This window comes from Emydura macquarii, unplaced genomic scaffold, assembly GCF_026122565.2.
Source record: "Emydura macquarii macquarii isolate MOO-44397 ecotype Brisbane River unplaced genomic scaffold, CSIRO-AGI_Emac_v2 contig_2422, whole genome shotgun sequence".
In the NCBI taxonomy this organism is placed as follows: Eukaryota; Metazoa; Chordata; order Testudines; family Chelidae; genus Emydura; species Emydura macquarii.
The window spans coordinates 28,912,636-28,933,166 of NW_027132559.1; the positions used below are offsets into that span (position 1 = coordinate 28,912,636).

At 42.1% G+C, this 20,531-nt stretch overlaps 1 protein-coding gene and 1 long non-coding RNA gene across 3 annotated transcripts in view; one reads left to right on the top strand and one right to left on the bottom strand.

Annotated features, from left to right (window-relative positions):
- LOC137162385 (uncharacterized) overlaps positions 1-5,329 on the top strand; it is a 28,960-nt gene extending 23,631 nt beyond the window's left edge. The window contains exons 2-4 of the long non-coding RNA XR_010922360.1: positions 3,021-3,239; positions 4,002-4,081; positions 4,855-5,329. This is a non-coding gene — a long non-coding RNA (uncharacterized lncRNA). The remainder of the gene's footprint in view (positions 1-3,020; positions 3,240-4,001; positions 4,082-4,854) is intronic.
- UMAD1 (UBAP1-MVB12-associated (UMA) domain containing 1) overlaps positions 1-20,531 on the bottom strand; it is a 103,475-nt gene that overhangs the window by 49,107 nt on the left and 33,837 nt on the right. The gene's annotated exons all lie outside the window — the stretch shown is intronic.

Here is a 20,531-nt window from a genome sequence, read left to right on the forward strand (position 1 = left end):
GGGTGGACTTCACTGGGCCTCATTTTACCCCCTACTGTGCAGCACTCCCTACTTTTGGTTTCTTCTCCAGCTGTTCCTACCAGTTGGAGTCTCTGGTGGTTCTCTGCTGTTTTTCTACAGTCTGATACTGGGAGAGCACCACCTTCGTCCTAATTTCCCCAGCATCTGTACATGTGGGGTCTTCCCTGAACAATTCTCAGCGGGGGCAGGAGTGACTCTAGCTGGTCCTTGTCCCAATGCAGTAATTTTTGCTTTGGCTGCATCTGCAGCTGTTTTTACCAGCTGAAGTCGATGGATTGTTCCCCTCTGCTGTTTCCCCCCAAAGCTGTACAGGCTTGGGTCCTGCAACACTTGTAATCACCAATCTGTTATATCATTCATTATATTTTGGGGAAGTTCTATGGCCTGGGTTATACAGGAGGTCAGATTGTAATTCCTTCTGGCCTTGGAATCTATGAATCTGCCATTTTTAATTTGCAAAATATGGAGTAGATGGAGTGGATTTTTTTAGGGATGCTTCTACATCTCAGGGAAGAAACAGACTATCAAACACCATAGATTGGAAGTTCCAGAAGTGATGGACTTAGTGGGTGAGGGGAGTTGAACTACCTTTTTGTGTCTTGAATTATAGTCTCGTTAGAATATGGCTGATGCACATTTGTCAGACAGAATAGAAAAGCTTATATTCCTTTCGTTTTTGTTGTACACAAGTAGAGGACTTTGCTCTAAATTGCCCATTTAAAGAGCCACGTGTATATTTCCAACACCTATTTGAGGTGGGTTGCAGAAAAGGGATCAGCTGTCTAAACATGAAAGATAGGAGCCCAGGGAGGGCATTCACTTTACTTTTATAAAAAAAAGGTTTAACAGAGGTTGTTAAAGCAGTTATTTGATGCCAAATTTTTCTTTTTGTTGTTCACTTTGAATAATTGGGAAAACACAGACAGGAGGTGACAATTGTCCCTTCTGGCCTTGGAATCTGTGAACTGATAATTGTCTAGTTAAAGGGACATTGTCATATAATTTAAAATATTTAAAAGTGACCTATTATGAAGTATGATAAACTTGGTAAAGAGTATCCATTATTTAAGAAAAAAAGTGCTCAAAATTGAAAACTGATTTTCACAGCCTTTACTTGCCCGCACAGGGGAGTAATGCCAACTAAGGGTCATATTACTCCTTTAGTTATCCCTCCTTAGATTGACTCTTGCTCTCCCAGTGTAGCTGGTGTTTTACTCTTGTGATACTCATCATGTCAGCAAATGGATAGGGAAGAGGTAGAAGGTATGAAAAGATTTGGCTCTGCTTCACCCACCCTGCTCACCTTGCTGGATATACAGGACAGAATAAGTTGCTTGATGAAATAAAGTAACTTACTCCTTTCCCAGAGCAGGGGAAAAGGCGGTTACTCACCTTCATAACTGTTGTTTTTCAAGATGTGTTGCTCATGTCCATTCCATTCTAGGTGTGTGCATGGTCATCGGAATGTTCTCTTCTTAGCATTATCCGTAGGGCCAGTTCTGGCGCCTTCTGGAGCCCCATTTTCATGCCAAGATATATGAGGTGCCACCAGCCCTGCACCTCCTCAGTTCCTTCTTGCCATTAACTCCAACAGTGGGGACAGAGGGCAGGTCACAGAATAGACATGAGCAACACATCTTGTAGAACAAGAGTTACGAAAGTAAGTAACTTCGAGTGCTTGCTCATGTCGATTCCATTGTAGGCGACTCGCAAGCAGTATCTCAGAGGTATGCTCGGAGCTCAGATGAGCAGTAAGCAGCACTGCTCTGCCAAAGCTGGCGTCATCTCTTGCCTGCTAGACAATAGTGTAGTGGGATGTGAAGGTGTGGACCGACGACCAGGTAGCAGCCTTACACGTCTGTATCGGAACCTGTGCCAGAAAACATCCAAATGTCTGTATTGGAACCTGTGCCAGAAAACATCCAAAGAGACTCTGGTGGAATGGGTTGTTTGGCAGAGGAACATTTACCTGCTTGTAACAGAATTTGATGCAGGAAGTTATCCATGAGGAGGTCCTCTGTGAAGAAACCGGTAACCCTTTCATCCTTTTTGCTACTGCAACAAAGAGTTGCGTGGTCTTATGGAAGGATTTCGTCCCCTCAATGTAGAAGGCTAAGGCACGCCTAACATCATGTGTGTGCCACCCATGTTCCTCGTCCACACTATGTGGTTTCTGAAAAAACACTGGAAGAAATATATCTTGGTTGTTATGAAATTGAGACACTACTTTGGGTAAGGCGGCCAAGCTGGGTCACAACTGGACCTTGTCCTTATAGAATACAGTGTATGGTGGCTCTGAGGTGAGTGCCCTAATCTCGGATACCCTTCACGCTGAGGTAATTGCTACTAGGAAGGACACCTTCCAGGAAAGTAACAATAAGGAACAGGTAGCCAAGGGTTCAAAGGGGTGCCCTGTGAGCCTTGATAGAACTAGGTTCAGAACCCAAGAGGACAACGGGTCCCAAACTCAAGGGTAAAGCCTTTCTAGGCCTCTCAGGAACCTAACCATCAGATCATGGGGAAATGATTTCCCTTGTATCAGAGGGCAGAATGCAGAGATGGCTTCCAGGTGGACCTTTAATGAAAAGATAGCTAGGCCCTGAAGTTTAAGATTCAACAAGTAATCCAGAATGGCTTGGATCGATAATGTCTGATGGGAAAGGCTTTTCTACCTCGATGCCCAGCAGATGAACCTTTTCCACTTGGCCAGATATGACGTCCTAGTGGAGGGATTCCTGCTGACCATCAGGATTTGTTGGACCTGAAATGAACACACCTGTTCTTCCGGATTCAGCCACTCAGCTCCATGCCGTTAGATGCCGGGATTTTATATCCGGGTGCAGGAGCCGGCCTTGGCTTTGTGAGAGAAGATTGTGCCAAAGGGGCAATTCTAGCGAGGGAGCAACTGACAGTTTCAGCAGTGTGCTGAACCAACACTGATGCAGCCATGCAGGTGCTATCAGGATTACATCCACCTTGTCTCTCTTGATTTTCAACAGAACTCTGTATCAATGCTAAGGGCAGGAAGACACACATGAGAGCTCCCATCCATAAGAGAAGGAAGGCGTCGGACAGCATCCTCTCTTCAAGCCCATGCATCGAGCAGAACTAACGACACTTCTTGTTCAGCTGGGATGCAAAAAGGTTCAGTTGGAGAGCCCCCCACTTCTGGAAGATCATGTTGGCTGTTTCTGGGTGGAGTGACCATTCGTGGTGGGGTAAGAAGGACCTGCTGAGGCGGTCCATTGCGGCATTCTCGATACCCAGGAAATAAGAGTCCATGATGTGAATCTTGTGTCGCATGGTGAGGTTCCACAGGCATATGGCCTCCTGGCACAGTGCTGGTGAGCAGGCCCCGCCCTGCCTATTGATATAGTACATTGCAGCAGTGTTGTTCATCAGAACCTGAACTACCTTGTCTGATATGAAGGGAAGGAACACTTAACATGCCAGGCGTATCGCCTTGAGTTCCCTGACATTTATGTGCAGGTTGTGGTCTTCCTGTGACCAAGTCCCCTGGGTACTGTGATTGAAACTGACATGAGCCCCCCATCCTAAGTCCGTTGCAGCGGACAACGAGGTTGAGCGAGGGGACTAGCCCTTCGAAGGGCAAGCTTTGCATTACTGAATGGGGATTCAACCACTGGCTCAGGGAGAATAAAACATGAGGCGATACTGTGACCACGCGGTCCAGGCTGTGCCTTCTTGGGGTATATGCCAAAGCCAGCCATGACTGTAGTGGCTGGAGCCTTAGACGTGCATAGTGCACCACGTACTTGCAAGCTGCCACATGGCTCAGCAGCTGCAAACAAGTCTGGGCCATTGTGAGGGAACAAAGCGTGGATGCATGTGATAAGGTCTGACATGGCTTTGAATCGGGGTTCTGATAGGAAAGCCTTGGCTTGTGTGGAGTCAAGGACCGCGCCAATGAATTCTATTCTCTGGATTGGTGATGTCAATTTTTGTTCATTTATCATTAGGTCCAGGCGGTGACAGATAGTAAGTTGAGGCTGCTCTGGACCAGAGACTGGGACCTGCCCTGGATCAACCAGTTGTCCAGGTAAGGGAAAAGCTGCACGTTTTGGTGCCTTCGGTGTGTGACTACCACCACCATGCATTTTGTGAATACCCTTGGGGCAGGAGAAAGGCTAAAAGGCAGAGCTGTAAACTAATAATGGGAACAGCCCACCATGAATCTGAGGAAATGCCTGTGGCCAGGGAATATCATGATGTGGAAGTATGCATCTTTTAGGTCGAGGGTGGCATACCAGTCTCCTGGATCCAGTGAGGGAATATGGAGGCCAAGGAGACCATGCGGAATTTCAGACTCTTGAGATACCTGTTGAGACGTCCTAGATCTAGGATGGGTCTGAACCCCCTTTCACTTTGGGGATGAGGAAGTACCGGGAGTAACACCCTTTGCCCCCTCATGTCTGGAGGAACTTCCTCTACAGCCCCCACCTTTAGAAGATTCTCTACCTCCTGCATGAGAAGTTGCTTGTGAGAAGGGACCCTAAAGAGAGACAGGAAGGGAGAGTTGTGGGGGTGGGGTGTGTGAAGAAAATTGAAGGTCATAGCTTGCTGCAATGGTACTGAGGACCCAACGGTCCAATGTTATCCAGGCCCATGCAAGAAAGAAGGGGGTGAGGCGGTTCACGAATAGCAAGAAAGAAGGATCCTGGGATGAGACTGGAATGCCGTCCTCAGGTGCACCCTCAAAATGACCTGGTGCTCGAGCGGGCAGCGCCAGAGTGCCCCAGGTGGGTAGCAGATGAGGAGGTCAAAGTCGATCGGTGTCTTCTGAAGCCTTTATCCTTATCCCTCCTCCTGTAGGGGCCAAAGCATGAAGCCTGAAACCTAGGCTGCTGTTGCTGAGGGCAAAACTGTCATTTCGAGACCCGCAATGTGTATAGGCCCAATGAACACAGAGTGGCTCTTGACTCTTTTAGCCTGTGGAGTTTAGCATTGGTCTAATTCGAGAACAGCACACTTCATGAAATGGAAGGTCTTGGATGGATTGCTGCACTTCCTGCGATAGACCAGATGACTGTAGCCAGGAGCACCAGAGCACAGAGGTGGCAGAGGCCATGGATCTTGCCGCCAAGTCCACTGCGTCCAAGGCTGACTGCAGGACGGCTCTAGCTACTACCTTCCCCTCCTCCAGGATGGTGGCAAAGTCCTGTGCCTGCTCTTGAAACAGTACATCTCCAAAACACTTAAGGGAGTCCCTGATATTATAATTCTAACTTCCTATCAATGCCTGCTGATTGGTAATTCTACATTGGAGGCTTGCCGTCAAATAAACTTTCCTTCCGAATAAATCCGGCTTTTTGGAATCTTTATTCATTGGAGTCAAGCTTGTTTGACTCTGTCTATCCTGCTTGTTAGAGGCCACCACCACCACTAGAGATCTCTGGGGAGGGTTTGTGAATAGATACTCAAATCCATTCGCCAGGATGAAGTATTTCTTTTTGGCCCTTTTGGATGTTGGTGGCCGAGATGATGGTGTTTGCCACAGGGCCTTGACCACTTTGAGCACCCCTTCATGTACTGGCAGGGCGACCTGGGCAAGCTCTGCAGCTGCCAGCACATTGAAGAGGTTGTCCGTGGTCTCCTTAGGCTCCTCTGCCTTCAAGCCCAAATTGGTGACCACCCTTTTGAGAAACTCTTGGTGGGCTTGAAAATCATATAATGGGATTGATGGACCTGTGGTAACTGCCTTGCCCGGAGATGAGGAAGATTATGGCAGCGGTAAGAGAGGTGGAGGCATCTCCTCCTCCTAAATGGGACAGAAGCCCAAGTGCCCTCCAGAGGCTCGGTGCCCACCTCCAACGTCAAGTCCTGAGCCTCCTCCAGGCCCACCAGAGCCATCAAGCATTTAGACTCAGACTCTAAGGTCGGAACGGACCAATATGATCATCTAGTCTGATCTCCTGCACAACTGAGGCCACAGAACCTTACCTATCCACTCCTGTAATAGACCCCTGACCTATGACTGAATTATTAAAGTCCTGAAATCATGGTTTAAAGACTTTAAGATACAGAGAATCCACTAGCAAATGAGCCGTGCCCCATGCTACAAAGTAAGGTGAAAACCCCTCAGAGCCTTTGCCAATCTGTCCTGGGGGAAAATTCCTTTTCGACCCCAAAAATAGCGATCAGTTAAACCCTGAGCATGTGGGCAAGACTCAGACAGACAGAAGCCAAGAAAGAATCTTCTGTAGTATCCCAGAACCCACTCTATCTAACATCCCTTCACAAGCCATTGGCATATCTACCACCAGTAGTCAAAGATCAATCAACTGCCAAATTTATCAAACTCAATTTTGAAGCCAGTTAGGTTTATGCCCCCACTGCTCCCCTGGGAAGGCCATTCCAGGACTTCACTCCTCTGATGGTTAGAAACCTGTGTTTAATTTCAAGTCTAAACTTCTTGATGGCCAGTTTATATCCAATAGTTCTTGTGTCCACACTGGTGTTGAACTTAAATAATTCCTTTCCCTCCCTGGTATTTATCCCTCTAATGTATTTATAGAGAGCAATCATATCTCCCCTCAGCCTTCTTTTGGTTAGGTTAAACAAGCCAAGCTCTTTGAGTCTCCTGTCACAACACAGGTTTTCCATTTCTTGGATCATCCTAGTCGCTCTTCTCTGCACCTGTTCCAGTTTAAATTCATCTTTCTTAAACATGGGAGACCAGAACTGCACACAGTATTCCAGATGAGGTCTCACCAGAACCTTGTATAATGGTACTAACACCTCCATATCTCTACTGGAAATACCTCATCTGATGCAACCATGGACCGCATTAGCTTTTTTCACGGCCACAATACATTGGCGGCTCATAGTCATCCTGTGAACAACCAATATGCCCAGTTCCTTCTCTTCCTCTATCACTTCCAACTGATGTGTCCTCAGCTTATAGCAGAAATTCTTGTTATTAGCCCATAAATGCATGACCTTGCACTTTCCACTATTAAATTTCATCCTATCTATTACTCCAGTTTACAAGGTCATCCAGATCTCCCTGTGTGATATCCTTGTCCTTTTCTGTATTAGCAATACATCCCAACTTTGTGTCATCTGAAAATTTTATTAGCACATTCCCACTTTTTGTGCCAAGGTCAGTAATAAAAAGATTAAATAAGATTGGTCCCAAGACCGATCCCTGAGGAACTCCACTAATAACCTCCCTCCAGCCTGACAGTTCACCTTTCAGTATGACCTGTTGTAGTCTCCCCTTTAACTAGTTTCTTATCCACCTTTCAATTTTCATATTAATCCCCATCTTTTCTAATTTAACTAATAATTCCCCATGTGGAACCATATCAAATGCCTCACTGAAATCTAAGGAAATTAGATCAACTGCATTTCCTTTGTCTAAAAAATCTGTTATCTTCTCAAAAAAGGAGAGTAGGTTGGTCTGGCATGATCGACCTTTTGTAAAGCCATGTTGTATTTTATCCCAATTACTGTTAACCTTGATGTCCTTAACTACTTTCTTTCAAAATTTTTTCCAAGACCTTGCATACTACTGAGGTCAAACAAACAGGCCTTTAGTTACCTGGATCATATTTTTCCTCTTTCTTAAAAATAGAAACTATGTTAACAAATCTCCAGTCATACAGTACAGCCCCTGAGTTTACAGAAGTCATTAAAAATCCTTGCTAATGGCCTTCAATTTCATGTGCTAGTTCTTTAATATTCTTGGATGGAGATTATTTCCCCCCACCCAATTTAGTTCCATTAAGCTGTTCAAGTTCGGCTTCTACCTCAGATGTGGTAATTTCTACCTCCATATTCTCATTCCCATTCGCCACCCTACCACTATCCCTAAGCTCATCATTAGCCTCATTAAAAACGGAGGCAAACAATTTGTTTAGATATTTGGCCATGCCTAGATTATCCTTAATTTCCACCCCATCCTCAGTGCTTAGTGCTCCCACTTCTTCTTTGTTTTTTTCCTATTTATATGGCTATAGAACCTTTTACTATTGGTTTTAATTCCCGTTGCAAGGTCCAACTCTACTTGGCTTTTGGCCTTTTTCACTTTATCCTTCCATTTAGTTTGAACTGAATTAGTTCATGGTGACGCAAACCAAGGTTGTCCCCTACAGCCAGTTCTTCTATGAGGTCCTCATTACTCACCTGTACCAAATCTAAAATGGCATCCCCTCTTGTTGGTTCAGCAACTATTTGGTGAAGGAACCTGTCAACTTTCACATCCAGGAAAAGCGGGGTCCTATTATTATTAGTAGCACTTGTCCTCCAGTCTATACCTGGGAAGTTAAAATCTCCCATGTTCACACAATTCCCATAATATTTACTTCACTGAAAACATTAAAGAGGTCTCTATCCATATCTGATCCCTGTGGTCTGTAGCACACCCCAAGCACTATCCCAGGGAAGCTCTAGTAGCTTTCTTTCCCAATGTGATTTTCGCCCAGACAAACTATGTCTTATCAATTTCATCACTTCTAATTTCTTTACAGCCTACCTCATCACTGATATACGATACTCCACCACCTTTGCCTTTATTTCTTTCTTTCCTAAACAGCACATACCCTTCAATACTTGTACACCAGTCGCGACTACTGTTCCACCATGTTTCTGTTATCCCAATAATATCTGGTTTCACGTCCTCTACCAGTAGCTCTAGTACCTCCATTTTGTTACCCAGGCTCCTCACATTGGTATATAAACATTTTAATTTTTGTTGTTTGGCTTTGCTCACATTCCTCACCTGATTTGGCAGTCATTCTACTGCCAATATCTTCTATTAGACCAGTATATATTCTACCCTTCCTCTTAATATCCATTCCTCTCCCCACTGTTGTGTCCTTTCTTACTTCATTTTCCTCCCTCTCAATGCTAAAATCAGGCATGGAGATTACCTGGGCTTCTCCAAACCATCTCCCCCAACTCCCTAGTTTAAAGCTCTCGATCAGTTGTGCCAGCCTCCATCCTAGAAGTGCATTTCCCTCCCTACTCAGGTGAAGTCCCAAGAGAACAGTCCTCATGAACGCCTCCCAGTGACCGTACATCCCAAAGTCCTCCTTATAGCACCACTGCCTGAGCCATCTGTTGATCATCAGAATCTTGTCATGCCTTTGTTGTCCTCCTTTAAGGACAGGCAAAATCCCACTGAAGATCACCTGAGCCTCGATTTCTTTAAGAGTCTTCCCCAGCCTCGCATAGTCTCCTTTGATACATTCCAGTGAGACTCTAACTATATCATTTGTCCCACATGAAGGACAATCAGTGGATTCTTTCCCACTCCTGTTAGGATCCTCTTCAGCCTCAGGTCCACATCCTGTATTTTAGCACCCAGCAGACAGCACACCCTCTGTTCTTCGGATCAGCTCTGGTTACAGGCCTGTCTGTTCTTCTCAGCAGGGAGTCCCCAATCATTAGACCTGCCTTTTCCTGGTAACGGTGCGATTCTCCTGTTCCTTCTGGCTGCAAGTCCTCATGTCTACTATTCTCCTGTGCAATCCTCTGCAACCGTTCCTGTATCCTCCTGGGGCTCTTATTTGGTGGTATCTCCATTGGCTCATCCACTCTTTGTATAGGACTAGGTGTTCTTCTCTTCTTCCTTGCCCTCCCACTTCAGCAACCACTGCTGTTCCCCTTCTTCATTTTCCAACTCTGCAAACCTGTTTATGAGCTCTATTTCTCCTTCACTAGCCTGTGTTTTTCTCTGCTAGGTTCTCACAGTCACATGCTTCCACTGACCACTTTCCTCACCCAGCATTCTCCTTTCAGAATTTGTTGGTCCTGCTTCCATCTGCAGGTCTGGATTTTTCCTTTCAGTCTCCTCATTCCTTTGCTCCATCATCTGCTCGAACCCCTTTCTAAACTCAACCAGAGTTTCCACCTGCACCTCCAACCCTCGAATCTTCTCTTCCATCAGCTCTATGAGGCAGCACTTCATATAAACATAGCTCTTTTGAGGTACCCTCTCCGGGATCACGTACATCCCGCAGCTTCCACATCCAGCCATCTTCATTATATCATTGAGTGACTATCATTACTGTCTCTGTATCTGTCATAGCCTTTCACCCTAGTTTTTATCAATGAGAGACACAAAAACAAAAATACCCACCAAAACAAACCCCAACGAGCACCCCAACAATACCAGAACACCACATACTCCCTCCCCAAACTCCCCCTCAAACTCCTGTTTTCAGCTCTGTTGGCTGGCTCCTGTGCTGCTGTAGCTGTGCTGCTACCTGATTGAGTGACTTCCTTTATAGGTTCCCTAATTTGGGTCAGCTGATCTCAGTACACCACTCAGTACCAGCTCCTGCAAACTGAAGGGGAAAAAAACCCAGAAAACAAACATAAAAACAAGGAACACAAAACAAAAAAACTCACAACTCTACAAAACTCACCCACTGCTCCTAAGCCCACTCAAACTCACCTGTTTTCAGCTTTGTTTGCTGGATCCTGTGCCGCTGCAGCATTTACCCGACAACTGGTAAGAGTAGGGCTCTGGAGCCTCGGGAATTCCCCATGGGTTCCAAACAGGGCCACTGAACTGGCCACTGACCCTGCAGCCAACCTGATGTTGAAAGGCCTGGACCTTGTCCATGAGCCCTTGATAGATGGCGCTTGGCTGTTGGGAGATTGTTCCTACTCCTCAGATGAGGGTAGACCCACCACCCAAAAACCATGGAGGGGCTTACATTGCCTCCTTCCAGCTATCCTGCGGTGCTGTGGAATGGTACCGCAGAGAGGGGGAATCAGTGGCTCAATCTTCGGGTCCCATGATGCTCTGGTGAGGGCCGCTGTGATTGGTGCAACGTCGGAGAGCGAGACATCAGGGACCGATGGAGGGACTCCTGAGGTCAGTGCTGCATTGTCAAGGACTGGTGCCTGGAAGATGACCGGGATCAATACCAATGAGCTGTTGACTAGCACTTCAGTGTAGGGGATCAGAGACGGTGGCGATCATCCCTAGGCGAACCTCTTGATGTGGGCAAATGACTCAGCATTAGTGACTGAGTTTGACACTGCATAGCCATAGGCAAGCACCTTTGTGCTGGGACCAGGATTGGCGCCACTGTGCAGCTGGAGAATGTCTTGATGCCAAAGAACGGGTTCGGTCATGTGCATCTGAGGGCGAACTCTCTGCTGCAGGAGATGGTCTCTGTGCCAGAGACCAGGAATAGTGTCGCTCAGCTGTTGGAGCATTTTGGTGCTGGGGATTAGGAATACGATCTCAGGGACCAGCTGCGTTAAGGTGAGAACCTCCTCCGCAGAGGCGACCGGGGCCATGGCAATATGGTGCAGAGTCTTGGTTTGGGAGAGCGATGCAGCCACTGTGGGGGCCCCATCGTGGGCCTCCCCCCTTGATGCTGGTGCCTTGCTTTTCCCTGGTGCCGAGGGAGGTCTAGGTATAGGAGGCAGGAGAAGGACCATCAGGTCTCTCGCTACTTCAAATGCCTCCTGCGTTGACAGCACTATCAATTAGAGAGGCCCTCTTCCACTCCCTGGAGTAAGGAGTCACTCCCTCAGGGGGTTCAGCGTCCTGAATGGCAAACCCAGCTCCGGTTTCCATGACACAGGTGGCTGGTCGGATGCAGGACCTATCCTCAACCCCGCTTCCCTGGTCTCCTTTGATGCAGGGGAACGGCCTCTGTTGGAGCGTTGCTTCTTCTGTCATTTCTTCAACGATGGAGAAAAAGAACAGCGCCGGGAAGGCAATGGTGCCGATGGTGCATTCTGCACTGATGCTGTGCTTGGCACCGAGATGGAATGAGACAGCTCTGAGGCCGGTCTCAGCGCCACTTCCATTAGGAGGGCTTTTAGGTGGGTTTCCCTCTCTTTCTGAGTCCTCAGCCTGAATCCTTTACAAATCCTGCTCTTATCCCTCCTATGCAATTCCTCCAGACACTTTAGGCAACTCACTCATATGATGTTCTTCTCCATGTGTGAAGGGAGAAAGGATAACTTATGAGTAACCCAGAAAGTGACCTACTGTATTTAACTTAAGGGTTTGCCACTTAAGAATAACTGCATAACATATAACTTGCAGAAAAAAGAAACAACTTGTAGAAAGAAAAGTAAAAGGCATGCAACTCCAGAAAAAAAAATGTGTATAATGTGAAATGAAAGGGACATATCATGCAGTGCTTGCATTTCTAGAGTTACACTAGAAGCACTCAATTATTCTACTGCTGTTAGATGAGTAACAGTGGGAGATGTAAAGTACTAATAAGACTTCAGAGTGGAGAGTGGCATTGTCATTGGGAGAAAGGGTGCAATAGAAACTGGCCAGGGTGTAGAGAAAGTGAGAGACAGAGTAAAGAGAAACTGGGAAGCGAAGACAGTAATTAGAGAAGTAGATAACTAACAACCATAAGAGATGACTTGTTCAACTTTGAGTGACCTGTGCATTTTTCCACTTATGGGATCGCCCCTCATCAAAGACAAAGTAGTACTGTCTTTAGGAAAAGCCAGTTGAATAGTGAGAAGTAGTATGAGTGATGGGACAAATCCAAATAATTTCCCTAATAAGAAAACAAAACCCAACTGGGGTATGACATTTCTGAATATTGTTTCCTTTTTTTGCCCCATCATTGGTAGGACAAAGTCCCCAATTAAAAATTTCCTAAATGTACTCTAGTATTGCTGTTAAATAACATTTATGTTCCTGGAACTTAAAAAAATTGAGATTACAATCTCAATTACATTTGCAGTTTTTTGTCCTTTAATGTGAAGTTTTGTGACCTTGAAATAGGGTATGGATGTTTGCATAACTTCCACTGGATTTAGAGTACTTAAACATAAATGGATCACTGAATAAATGTTTTACTAGTTAACTGGCTGCAGGCTTCCTCTTAAATAGTGATTATATGGATTAAGATTACAATTTTGTTCTCTTATTACCCCAATCCTACCCCCAACCTCATTTTAGTGATTATGAAAGTGCTGAGTGACTAATGGTATACTTGGCTCTTGCCAGTGCTGTGAACATGTCCTGGGGAAGATTCCATCTACAGAAGTTTACAAACATACTTGTATCTTGAGCTGCAAAAAAGCCTCTGCTTTTTCGAGAGCTGGCTTGGTGATTCTTTGAGTGACCTGTGCATGTTCCCACTTATGGGATCAGCCAGCTGCTGGGATCTTCTGGTGAGTAGTGTCCATTGGGGCCTTTCACTCTCCCTCTCCATCCCCTCAGGGAGAGTTCTGAGGGTATAAAAGGGAGAGTGGCTGAAAATTCCCTTTAGATCCTTCCACTAATTTGAGAAGTTTTAACAAAAGACTCCAAAGTAAGGTGGAAAGTGATGAGAAGCATGAATATGTGGAGGCTATTTTCTAACAACTCCAGTTAACGATAAATAACCACTTTCTCCTTTCAGCAACCTCTATATATTAGTTTAGCATGCAGTACACCAGGGAGGCACACTGAGGTGGTACAGGTGAATATGGACAGCAGAGCTGCCAAAATTAATATGTGCTCGGGATGCCAGGTCAACAGCATATTAGAAGTGACCACACCTCTTTCTCTCCTGAATCAAGACTCAGAGAAATTTGGTGAAAGAATGTACAGAATTGCAAGTAAAAGCTATGAATCAACCTGTGATGAAGACATATTGTGGAAGCTGCCTTAGGCATGGTTGAGAACACAAAAAACTGTAGGTGATTGATTGCCCATCAAGTCATTACAGTTGTGAAACATAGCCTGATCATTTGGACACCCTTAGGAGTTGTGGTGGACTGATTGGAAGTCTCACCCCCTAGATGCCCCAAATGTTTGGGGAACTCATTGGATAGGTGTGATCCCATATAGAGTGGAATGGGGGAGAGGTGAGAATGGCCCCAGTGGACATGGCTTCCCAGAAGATACTTTTAAAAAAAATTTGGAAGAACAAAAGGCATGCAAAAGGTGATTCAAATAGATGAATAGAAAAGTTTGATATTATATGTTGACATATATTGTTTCACATGCTAACATTTTGAAAATTAATTATGAATTACTGAACAGTTGAATTGTCATGTTTGATGTGTATAAGTTTATGCACTAATGTTTGGGGGGGCTAACAATAAAAACCTGCACTGGGGCCCATCTTTCTGTTCCCCCTCTGAGTCTCCAACGGATTATTGCTTTAGGCTGTAAACTTCAGGTTTCAAACATACAACACTGAATACACGCTTAATAACAAACTATACGGGAATGGGGGCAAGGATTAACTATCACCTCATGAAATCATGCTTTTTTTTCAATTGATCCAACACAGAAATGCTTTGTAAAAATATAAGGGATTTTTATAATGGAAAATTACATTCTGACATTTGAATTTGTGAGATTGTTGTATTTTGTCAAATAATTGATGCCAGCATTACATGTATTCAAATTAGAGGTAAAACGTACAGTGAAGATTATTGAGAATGAACGTCTTTCATATGCTTTAAACAACAATGTTGAACAATAAATTTTAATTCTGGTGACTTTTTAAAAAAAATCAAAACGAGACCATTTTGTAATATAGCATCGATGAGCAGAGGAAGGGGCCCTAAAAACAGAAATTTTCCTCACGAACAATAAATGCTTTACAGTGGTTAGATATGACTTCAGGATTTACTTCATATGAAAGCTCATCAGGATATCCAATTGACTCACTCGTAGCCTGAGTATTTTATCTCAGTGGATGTTGAATCCAAAGATATTTTATCTTGCTGAAATACTTTCTGACAGCTCTGCTTATTTCTGGCTTAACATCTGGACTTCAGCAGGTTGTGTCTTGTACTTTATTAACAAGTCCCTATCAATCTGAAATAGATGAGATTTTAGAAAAAGTATTTTATGTCCTTGTGACACCCCCGATAAAACTTCTTCAGACCTCACAACTGACTATTGTATGTTCAATACATTTTGGTGTTCCAATATGTACATTGAGCCTTACAAATTTTCAGTTTTGATTTCTTCCCTGGAAGCAGGTCAGCAGAAGATTTTGCTTTCATTGAGATAGTTATTTCATGAAGAATTTATTTTGTGAATCTTGACCTCATTTTAAATGTTCTTTATAAGCCTTAAAGGAATGTCACCTGACTTCTCTTACTAATATTGCTTTAGTGCTTGGATCTCATATGTGGGTTAATTGGAAATTCTTATCAAATGAAAAAAAAATCTGAAAAAGCTATTTCCTAATACTGTGCAATGCTTAAAGCTAAAGAGAGCTTGTTTAATTTACATCCCAGTGATGATTCTGCACTTGTACTCAAAACCTCCAGGGGGTGGGAGGACATAAGTAAAAGACAGCTATTAGGATATTAAAGAATAGAATGATATCTTAACCTTTTCCTTCCTCTCCAATCAAAAGAGTTCAACCTCTTTGGAACAGTTCCTCCTATATAAAAATGGACATTCATTACAGAGAGAAATAATTGGCATCAGATGAGTCTTTAAATCAAAATTCAGATTATAGATATATACATCTGTATAGATTTTTCTACTGTTGAGGAAATAAAGAAGTATCATGCTAAGAAAAGGTTTAGATGGACAGTAGACCAATTAGTGATTGACAGTGGTCTTAAATAGTGATTTTCTAGTGACAAATGTTTTTTTGGACTATCTGAAAAAAATGACTCTCTCAGATGCCAGAATGAGTAATGATAAAAATGGACTAATGACAGTCTGAAAAACTCAGCAGAATTTCTACTTGTAGCCAACATAGGATGCAATGAATGAAGAGAGACTTCTAAAATAAAGGGTAATTTGAGGATGAATTTGTGAAGAGACCTAAAGACAGACTTGACAAATACGATTTTTTCCTGAGTGTTTTTCAGTGCCATGGGCAAACAAAGAGAAAAGACTAATGCTGGAAGTCAAAGGATGTGTTGATGGGGTAGAAGAGTGGTGATTTCTTGAAAAACTCTGAGTTGGAAGCCACCAGATACTGTGCTCAAAAGAAATTTCAGCTACCCAGACATCCACTGGGTGACATACAATTAAACATGGATCGTGAAATATTTTTAAACTCCACAAAATAAATTCTTAGCACAGAAAGAAAATTAAACCAGAGAAGATGCTGAATCACCTCATACTAACATCTGCTTTCTGTTTTTATTCCCCCATCCTTCTATCCCACTAAAAGAGAGGACGTGATCTGCATTAGCCTTATACTGGACACAGGTTACTTTCCCTAGAAAACCAGTGAAGCTGCATTGGCTGGCGTACTTCAGGGGTGGAGAAGTCAAGGCTCCATCCTTCTCTTCTTATGCAGATAGGTGGTTAAGTAGCAGTCAAGGGTAGGCTGCTCTTCTGCTTTACTGAGAATCTTCTGCAGAAAGACATTTTTCCATCCCAACCAATCATTCATGTTTACATTTTCTAAGTACACAGAACTGAAAATACAGTGCATTCTTGGTAAAATTGGCAGCTTACTGTACAGAAAGAATAAAAGTTTACATTAAATTACCAGAAGAATACTAAGAATCTAAATTTTGAAAGGTGCATTACAGGTTCATGTAATGCCCTTTTTGCTGTCTCTCTTGGCCTCAGACTCCTTGTCTAGAGTCTGTATTTTTTTCCTGCTTTTTCAAATAGCAGATTTTAAATATGCTGGGGAGGGGGGAATTTTTTTCTCTTCACCAGTACCTGAGGTATACAAACAAAATACACAAAACAGTAAATGTAAAACTGAAATGTTAACCCTTGTTGCTGGAAGTAGAAATTTCCCATAGTTAAGTACTTGTGCAAAATAATGGTAATTAATGTTAAAATTCTATACCGTGGTTGCTCTGGGACATAAGAAAGATGAAACTAGTAGAAACGGGGTGCGTTTTTTTAAATTTCTTAAAGCAAGGCTTTAAATCAACTGTCTCAAGACATTAACTTAATTTTGTGTAAGAGTTTTGAGAGTAGCATAATGGCACCATTCATGTCATTAAAGTTAGGTCAGCACTTCTGTTGTAAATCCTGTTTTTCAGGGGTTTAGACCTAGTCCATAAAAAATTGATTGAGCTTGAAACTTTGAGTATAAGGTTTCAGTGTGGCAGCAATGCTGGTTTTTGGTTTGTTTGGTTGGTTTTTTTTTTTTTTTTTTTTTTTTTGGGGGGGGGGGGCAGTTTTGGTTTTTTGCTTTGTTTTTGAGTAATTTCAATAAATTAATGGTTTCAAGTCATACAGGTGAAAAGAAATTTAAAGTTTCTGTATTTTAACATGCTTTTGTTACTTTTACATCAAAACAGTTTAAGATTAAAAGTGAAATTAAGCAAATAATTCCTATCATCATGTATAATGAGGCTTTTCATTGACTTCTTCACATACATAATAGTTTTGACAAAATATTTTGTTATATATTTTCTAAATTAACATTAATTTTAATAATACCAGATGTTGGTGAGAGGATAATATATTACTCAGGAAACTCACCAGGACCAAATTTAGCCAGTGGTATAAGAGGAGGCAGCTCTTTTGAAGTTAAGGTACTTGTGCAGTCTTACATGATTGGCTGTGTTTGCAAATTTGTACAACTGCATGGCAAACCACTTTGACACAATTGGTCAGTTATTTGCAGACAATAAAGACTTATATAAGAAAATAAAATATTCAGAATAAAAATGTATTTGATTCAATCAGTATTACTGCAGGATGGAAAGTGGTTCAGTTCTGACACTATCTCATAGTGCCAATGGACCTGATCCAACTCCCAATGACCTCAGCGGGAGTTGGATCGGGCCCGTTGTCAGCTATCAGGTTGGCCCCCAGAAGAAGAGTCCATGAATGTTAATTTAAATTAAAAGCATCGGTTTCAAAATGGACTTCACATTGTACGCAGAATTACAGTTTGCTTCTTGACAGTCCCAAACACTTTTCTGAGCAAATTAAGTGCTGTTCTTTCAATTCCTGCAGAACTTGCTTTTAGAAGACCATTTAAAACATTATGGTAGTTTCAAAACTTAAAACATGCTGGTCACTAATGAGGAGCAAAATCAATAATTGGAGGGGGAAAAAAAAGGCTTCTTCTGGAAGTTTAGGAGTCAGGTGCGAAAAGGGTCTAATGCCAAAACTGCATACTTAACACCCGAGGCACTGTGTAAGCATATTTCAGATTCAACCTGGTATTCATCATCCAGCTCAACTATCACTATTATGGGCGACGAAGGAGGGAAATTAATATAATTTTCAAACTGAGAAAATAATTACTTTTAATAGATATCCTGCAAGGAACTTAACACTTTCCTTTACTTCCATGGGACATGAAGGCATTCAGTGGCTTGCAAGACTGGTCCCTAAGTTTTGGATCACAGTTGACATTAGCTACAAAAAAAACAAACCAATTTTTTCCACTATGTTAAAATGGGAAGTGTTTCTGCTACGTAAAAATATTTCTAGTCATTATTTTCATTATTTGGTTTTTCTCTGTGATTATCCATCTAGTTGAATTTTTTTATAGCCATTCATACTGTTCTTGGAATATAGAAATGAATTCAACTGTGAAGGATTTCCTGATAATACATTGCCTTGCCCCACAAGAAGGTGGCAATAGGCTAATGAAGATCCACTATGAGAGCCATTATTCCTCTAAAATGGCAGAAATCAGTTTTAAGAAAACAGTTTTTTTTCCAAGTAGATTGTGACTTTTTTATGAGACACTGTGTTTCATGCCTTTTTGTTATACAGTTGATGATTTATTATATAATGCATCTGCACATCAGTGCTGCCACAGATCATAATGAAATTTTTATATGAAATAAAATACATACAAAAGTAATTCATTCCAGGTTTTACTAAATATGGCTCCAGTCCTGCAAAGACTTAAACATATACTTAACTTTCCACACATTGAATTCAGTGGGAATGCTCCACAATGTGTAAAGATAAGCACATGTGTAAGTCTCTACAGAACTGAAGCCTATGTTTGGGACAAAACACTGAATAATTGAGAAATTGCATATTTTTTTGTGATGTAGTGTGTGCACGCATACTAATAACATTTTAATGAGTTATCCTATAAAAACCAATGCAATCATACTTTTCAGTTAGTCAAAGACAATTTAAGCTGCTAAATAGTAGCCTGTTTTAAATTAGCCAGTGTAGTTTCTGTCTGCTACATCTGGTAAGTTAATATAAACGGTCACTATGAGTATCCTGCAGGGACCTGTTTTTGCATGCATACAGGAATGTTTATGTAGAAATCAAAGACTGTGAATCAAAAGAAAACAACACTTGTTTCCAGTATACTGGAGACTTTTTTTAAAAAAGCTTTTGAAAAATTGAAAGTATTGTGGTTTGTTTTTATTGTGGAACCTATCAGGGAGAACAATTTACAGTCAGTGCCATTCTTCACAGCTGAATGGAGAAGAGGTGCTTGCTTAGTGAAATGGAGCAGCTGCACTGGTTTTAGCTCGACTCACAAAAACATTTGCTCTTTAATCAAGAAGTTCAGATTTTGTGGTAGTTTGTTTTCATGATGGAAGTGGTCAGTTGTGCCATACAAGACAGCTGCAGTATAATTGAGAGAGTATGTGAAAGAAAATTTAAATACTTCAAAAATTTTACTTCTGAAAAGTAGAATTTCCACTAAAACTATGTAAATTAATTCTTAAAACAATTAGATGTAACATGAAAAGCTTATAAAATAGGTTACTAGCAAGCATTTACTGTTGTCACAAATGTTACACTATGATAAAATAGTTTTTATAAAGGTATGTTTACCCTGAACACATTTTCAGGACCACAGTTTATTACGCAAGACTTCAAAATTCTTAAGTTTTACCTGTGTGTATATGTAATAAATGCTTTTGGTAATCCAATATTTTGGGAAATTGATTAACAGGTTTATATTTCCCCAAAATATGTGATTATAAGTATATTGGAAGTCTGTTTTTCTCCTCTTTTTAAAAATCACCTGGGAAACATCATTTGTCTTAAGACGTACACTGAACTTTTATCCTGACACTTGCGTGTTTTATCTTATAAATATAAAAAAAAGAGTGTATAGTGCTTTCCAGAGCCATCAAAAGCAGTAATAAAACTTAAATTATATGTGCCTACAAGAGCTAATTAAAATTAATGCCACACGTGTAAGTAAACATGGAGAAATATTACATTTAGTAAAATGTGAAGCCTCAGACTAAAAGTTTCCTTTTTTAGAAGGAAATGATATTTTTCTAAGCAGCAATGTTTGTCTGAACTAAGAATACCTTGATTTGCATCACAAATCACAATCCAGAAAGTGCTGTCTGCACGTTTAAAAGGGCTGTCTTGGGTTTTTTTTTTTAAAAAAAACATTTTGTGGTCACAGCTAATAACTATTCTGAACTTACAGCTGTATATGCCTCATGTTGAACATGTATGCCCCATGACAGATTTTCTGGGTCCACTGTTGATCTCTGTATATTAGAATGTTATACTCTTCCCAGATCAGCTCTGCGACTTCACTTTCTTGCTGACCTCTACACACATTGCTCTTCTCTCTGGGGGTATCAGCCGTTAATATAGGTTAAATCAAAAGAGGTTCCCTCAAGGGGTTCATGAAGATAGCAGTTCCTTGGTC